Consider the following 7,453-nt stretch of genomic DNA (forward strand, 5'->3'; position numbering starts at 1 on the left):
CAACTAGATACTTTTTAGATTGGGCAATCGCGGTGCGATTGACTCTAACTGAAATAATAAGCTCAAATGAGAAGCGTTTGCAAGAATTAAATTAGACTGAGCGTTAGCGCTGCAAATTGGAGAATGAAAGTTAATGATGATACAAATTATGAAAGAAAGTTTGTTCAGGTTTTAATCATACATAAAGGAAGCAAAGTTTGATTTGTTTACAACGTGAATGAATATATATCCGGTACAGATGGAATGAACAGACTAAACTGCTAAAAATGGGAGGAAGTATATAGCAACTGAACTTAAATGGCATTCGCCCTTCAAATGGAACTTACAACAATGAATTAATTTAAAATACGGATATGGATACATGAAGGGTATCCATTGCCGTATGACATTTCCTCCTCTTGGAGAAAAATAAATTACTAATTAAAATCAGAAAATTAATAAATATTCACTGGTTACTAAGTAATAAAATATTAAATAATAGGTAAAATAAAAGTTTATGAAAGTTTGCTTTATCTAAGTTCATTCGCTATCGCTATTTTCAGCATTTTCAGCCTGGAGAACTGTCATGTTCCTCGGTTGGTCTTGCGAATACTCAGCTCCTTCATTTGACTCTCCCACAACTCCAGTATCCTGATAATCAGTGTAGCCTTCTGTGCTACGAACTTTTTCGACAATTGTTTGTGATTTTTGGGACTTCTTCTTCAATGTTCTTTTGCTTTTCCGAATAGAAGACGTGTCGGAATCCGATGTATCACTGACCGTGAGTTGGTATCACTGTCCGCAAGATGGGTGTAGGCTGTTTTTGTACTGATGAGGCTATTTGTGCCCCGGATGGTCCTGCTGTATCGGACGAAGCTACTTGCGGCGCGATTGGACTGAAATTTAGTATTTGTGTGAGATCGGGTCGATTTTGGAATGCCTCGTCGTATTTCGGGTTTCTTTTTGGCACTCTCATCTTCAATGATCTTGCAATATTGCTAGCTGTAGATATGCAAGATCGTCCCGAAGAAACGACACTCACATCATCTGTTTGTTTCCTATTGCGCTTTATCTTTTTCTCGCCAGTATTTTTTTGAAAAAGATCTCGTTTGTGTTGCTGAATTTTTTGTTCGAGAGTTTTTTCGTTTATCTTCTTTGGGCGTCGTTCTATGTATTGTGCTAGCTCCGTTTCACGTTCAGCCCGCGTCCCAAATTTGGCAATGCCAGAGTTCCTAACCCGTACTTCTTGTTTGTAGGGTTCTTTGATGACAATCGTCGTAGGACTTATTTTGCGCACTGTGCTGCCAGGTGCTAATACCTCATAGAGGCCATCCAAGTTCTTCCTTTGGCGTTGGTTCTCGTGTATTTTGCGGGCCAACTTCACCTTCACGCTACGTTCTGAGCAGGGAATTGCGCGGTAAACGACATCTGGCTTTATGAAACGATCTTCCCCGTCGTTTCGTTTCTCTGCTGTTCTAGCGCGGGTACTTGCGGCGCAAATGACTCGCTCAATTTCCATGTCAGAACAAAGAGCTGTATCCGCCCACTGTTCTTCTGTAAGGTAGGAGCGGCCCGGGATTGTATCTTCGTCTAAATAATAATTAATTGTTGCATTATAGTTGAGATTTTTGCTATCAGATTTAGTTGTAATATTTGATATAGGTGTGTTACATTTTCTACCGAAGTGTGCCTCAAATGGTGTGATTGTTATTGTTTTTTGTTTTGATATTCTTAGTCGTTGTATTATTGCTTTCAGTGATTTTTCTAAGTTAAATTTTTTATTTAATTGTGATTTCATGCAAGATAATTGTCGTTTAATTGTTTGAATGATACGTTCTACTAATCCGATTGCTCTATGGTCAATTGCTGGTGCATATATAGGTGTAATATTATTTTCTGTACAAAATGTCTCAAACTTTTTTCCTGTAAAACATCTAGCTTGATCTAATCTAATAGTTTTAGGTACTCCGTGTTGATATATATAATTATTTAAGAATTTGATTACATTTGGACCTGATGCATTATTTGTTATTTCTGCTGTGGGGTATTTAGAATATCTACCTATACTTGTAATAAAATATTGTTCTATGCCTTTCTCATTTAAAATTGGACCACCAAAATCTAATTGTTTTTCGTCATTTGGTTCACTACATTTAGGTAGAGGTGTCCATTTGCGGTGCGGAATCACTGATTTGAGGTTCTTACCAATTTCCGTGCAAGCTTTGCACTCACTGGCTTTTGCCAGTATGTCTCTGTGGATGTAGGGCCACCAGATATTTTGGGCTAAAGAGAGCATAGCGAAACTGCCTGGATGTGTGGAATGAATATCTTCCAACACCGCATCCTTAATTGATTTTGGAATCGCAATTTCTCTCATCTAAGCAGACACACCCGTGTTTCACGCTTAGATCTCTCCAATATGAGAAGAGATAAGGACTGATCTCTTGCAATCGTTCCGCATCATTTCTAATCACACAGTCCCTCACTTCTTTCAGTATCGCGTCCTTTCCAGTCAGTATTGCCAGAAACTTCTTACTGAACACTTTATTGAGTGTCTCAGTAAACATCATGTCGTCGGCTTCGTCTATCATACTACCAGTTGGGGTTTCTGTATGAGTTGTTGCATTGGATTTGGGTGTTGAAGGTGTCGTGCCGGAGAAAGTTACTCTCGCCTTAGTAGGGGTCGATTTAGAGCGGTTTGCTTTGGCCTTTGACATCGTTTTGATACTATTTACTGAATTATTTGATATGAGAGGTTTATTGTGTTTAATTACAAAGTAGTGTTTCGTAGGCAGAATTTGGGCAAAAAGCGAGTGATTTTTGTGTAAGTGGTATTTATACTTGGGGATTTGTGTTTTCGCGCTTAATTTAGTGTTATTAGGTGTATTACTTGACTTATTACCATTAATGGGCTGCATTGGGGATAATTGTTCAGATTGTTCACATTCTTTACTGTCTAATATTTGCACCTCTTTTGCAGCGAATTTGTTAATGGAATGTGAATTATTTACTTTACGGTGATTTGGTACAAATTGTATTTTTGTAACTTTAGGTGGCATTTGCGACGCAAATGGATGTACAGAATACGGATTAATTTTAGAATTAGCATGTGTTAATTGCGGTGCGAATGGAGTTTTCAATGGTGAAACAGTTAATTGTGATGCAAATGCTTTCTTGCAATTAGGTGAATTATCACTTTGTGATATGGTTAATCGCGATGCGAATGGTCGTGTTACTTTTAGTGAAGGCAAATTTGACTTTGAAATGTTTTTAAATTTTTTAGTTGCTGTTTGTCTATTTATAATTAGGTGTTTCACTGAATCACGGATTTTTGAAATTGTTGCTACAACAAAATTTTCGTCTTATGTAGATATCTTTTTAGCTCTGGCGAATGGGTTTCTGGAAATGTAGTCAACGAGTCCCATCTTTGCACCTGGCATATGCTCAATTGTGAAATTGTACGGTAGCAATCTATCTATCCATCGAGACAGTCGACTATTGTATGACTTGTTTGATCGGTGTTCTTTAAGTATGGACAATAGAGCTCTATGATCTGTCACTACCGTAAAATTTTTACCGTATAAGTAGTATTTAAAATAATCAATTGACAAAACTATCCCTAATAGTTCCAATTCATTGACACTGTAGCGTTCTTCCGTTGAATTTAGAAATCTTGACGCGAATGCTATTGGTTTCCAACCCTCCGGTGTATTTTGTTCTAATGCTGCCCCCAATCCTGAACGAGAGGCATCACATTTTACGCGAACGTCCAATTTAGGGTTGTAATGGCTATTTTCTGTACTATTTGCAATTTTTTCTTTAATCTGATTAAAATGTTTAGTGTGTTCATCTGTCCAGATGAATTTTACTGATTTCTTTAAAAGTCGTCTAAGTGGATGACATAATTATGCTAGGTGTGGTATAAAGTTGCCAATGTAATGTACTGATCCTAGAAATGATCTAAGACGTTTTAATGTTGTTGGTGGTGGTATTGTTAAAATTGCAGCTGTTTTGCTTTCTAAAGGTGATATTCCAGTCTGTGTAAATTTGTAACCGAGCCATTCTATTTCTGATTTAGCAAAGTGACATTTCTGGAGGTTAATTCTCAAGCTATCGTCATCTAATTTCTTTAGACATTTGTGAACGTAGGCTAAATGGTCTGCTTCAGTGCCGGTACTAACGATTATGATATCGTCCAAGAAACAATATGTGTTTTGCAAGCCCATAGTTGTGTAATCCATAGCTTTTTGAAATTCTACCGGCATATCTGGAAGTCCATAAAAACCAGTTTTGAATCTATATGTACCTGTAGATTCTCCACATATGATGTTAAAATTACAGTGTTTTGCTGTGTCGTGATGTAATTTTAGTTGACTATATGCATACTTTAGATCTAATGTTGTGAAATATGCTTGTTGACCGTTTTGTGTATCTGTAAGGTGTTGTGAGATGGTGTCGATTAACATTTCAATATTAGGCATTTGGTATTTATTTTTATGTATTGCTTTATTTAGTACTTTAGAATCTAAGGCTAATTTTATCGACTGATCTTTCTTCACTGTGATTACAATCGGGGAGATGAAATGTTTGTCAGAGCAACTAGATAGTTTTTCGATATGACCTTCAGTCTGTAATCTTTCTAATTCGTCTGACACTCTAGGTTGAAGATTTATCGGAACACGTCGACCTTTTTGATGCTTTGCTGTGAACTTTTGATGAACTTTGATTTCGCTACATGTGTTTTAGATAAGCCAATTCTTGATACTAGAAGTGGAAATTGCGTCGCGATTGACTTTTTAATTTTACATGTAGAATTATTGATGTTATAAACACATTTACCAGTTTCTGTTCAAGTCCCAATGTAGTGAACAGATCTCTTCCGATGACATTTTTGTGCCCATCATCTACCACAGTCAACATTGCTGATTCGTCTTGCCATTGATTGTAGATTACTGTGGTTTCCAAGTGCCCAATGACTTTAATCGGCTCATTTGAAAAAGTTTTCAAATTTCTTCTTTCTGTTGAATCTGTCCATTTGGCTGATTTTGTAGACCGGATGATTTTATTCGCTAAACTTTTTGTGATGATACTGACAGCACTTCCAGAGTCAATCATAGCAGATGTTTTTATTTCCCCCATTTGCACTTCCACGTTCAGTGGTTCCAATTGATGAACTGAATCCGAAGAAATCGCCGCCACATTGTCATCTGAATCACTATCGTAGTTTGAATCGTACACCTGTTCGTACAATTGTTGATAGCTCGTTATATAGTTGACGGATTCTTCGTCATCACTTTTTTCCGGCGACTGATCGATTTGGTTTACATTTGATTTTTGGGTTTTCTGAATTGGATTCTGTGACTTTTTTGGTTTGCGACATTTTCTGGCGAAATGACCCATAATACCACAGTTATTGCATTTCTTACCATTCGCGGGACAAATCTGCTTATGGTTGTGGCTCCAACGAAAACCACAATCCGTACAAACACTCGTATATTGATAATTTTGAGGGACAGTTGGGTAGCGTGTGAAGTCTCGTTTTATTGAATGTCCATTCGCGTTGCGATTGCGTACTGAGTTATTATTGATGAAATTCACAGTATTACCTGACATCAAGTTTTGGTTATTTTCTGCTGATTCTGCGCTCCCATTTCCATTTGTATGGCTATCTCCAATGCTTTTGGTGGTTCTACTGTTTCCTTCAACAACTCTTTCTGAGTCTCGTGATCAAGCATATTTAATATGAATGCATCACGAATTAGTGTAGTTTCTTCACTACCAAGATTGCAATTCTCCGCCAATTCTATGAGACGCCCGTAGAAACTTTCTACCGACTCTCCTTTTTGCTGCTTACACGAGTAGAAAACAAAGCGATCGTAAGTTATATTACGAACCTTTGTGAATGATTCCTTCATTGCCCGCCACAAATCTTTAAAAGGTTGTTTCTCGATCTGAAAATGAGGGTATTTGCTCTTGAAGATCCACCGTCCCTCTGTACCAATGCTCAGATATAGCGACGATATTGTCTTCTGTTCACAAATTCCCCACAGTTTGTCTCCAAAGAGGATCCCGATTTCTTCAACCTTTTTGCAACGATTTTGCCAGTTTACTTTCATTTGCTGGTTTCGAAATTTACGATCTCTTTCCGTTGCCTGTGTGGTTTTCCACCGGTTCTTCGTAGGTAGGTTCAGGCGGGTAAGTCACTGTTATTGTGGGATCATTCAACAGGGTGTCCAATTGTATCCCTTCCTTAGCAAGGAGAGCCAATTTCCATTGCTGCGTCCATTTGATCCACGTCAGAGGAGGTGTTGCTGTCGGTTTCTCCCAAAATGCTTCTATATGAAGTGGTGTTTTCTTTGAGTCCGCTGCTGACTGCGCCATGTTATACTCGTACACAATGATTATAGTCAATTGAATTGCAAATGGCCTCGCACAAGCTGAGATAGGCACTTGCGCCGCGAATGGCAGGTTTAGTTGTTACTTTCAACTAGATACTTTTTAGATTGGGCAATCGCGGTGCGATTGTTTCTAACTGAACTAATAAGCTCAAATGAGAAGCGTTTGCAAGAATTAAATTAGACTGAGCGTTAGCGCTGCAAATTGGAGAATGAAAGTTATTGATGATACAAATTATAAAAGAAAGTTTGTTCAGGGCTTTAATCATACATAAAGGATGCAAAGTTTGATTTGTTTACAACGTGAATGAATATATATCCGGTACAGATAGAATGAACAGACTAAACTGCTAAAAATGGGAGGAAGTATATAGCAACTGAACTTAAATGGCATTCGCCCTTCAAATGGAACTTACAACAATGAATTAATTTAAAATACGGATATGGATACATGAAGGGTATCCATTGCCGTATGACAGGGGTCATAAAAAGCATTACGAGGTTGAAATACAAAAAAATCCTGTATGAAAAATAACGCAAGTTAAGAGAAACACAAAGAGAATCAAGTTTATCTCAACAAATATTAAACTGCCTCAAAAAAAATTGGAAATCTTAAAAGTGAAATTAAAACGTTTCGAAGGCAGGAATCCAATAAGTTAGGAACGTAAGTTTTTCAAATCAAAATTCAGAATAGCAAAATTGAATAAAATTTATTTTTTCAGGAAGGAGATTCTCTTAAGAATTAACGCGAGAAGTCACTGATTTTCTTTTTGTAGATTAGTGGGACTTACCATTTAAAAAAAAATGCGTCATCATCCCCCAGCCCTTGATTCTTGTCCCGATAAAAAGCAAAACCGATTGGTAAAAGTTTTTGTTTCCCTTTTAACTTTGAAATGGAAAGCCACCGGTTGCGGCGAGGGGAGGTTGGGCTAAAGAATCAAAATTGGTGCCACTTTGATGAAAAAGGCTGAATTTTGGAAAATTTAGCAAACGTTCGGGCTAAAGTAGTCGGACCAAACAGTTCAGCAACCCTTCTTTGTATAAAACCAATATCACTATGATATCGACTAATAACGTAT

Source organism: Convolutriloba macropyga, chromosome 10, assembly GCF_964194025.1.
Source record: "Convolutriloba macropyga chromosome 10, txConMacr16.3, whole genome shotgun sequence".
In the NCBI taxonomy this organism is placed as follows: Eukaryota; Metazoa; Xenacoelomorpha; order Acoela; family Convolutidae; genus Convolutriloba; species Convolutriloba macropyga.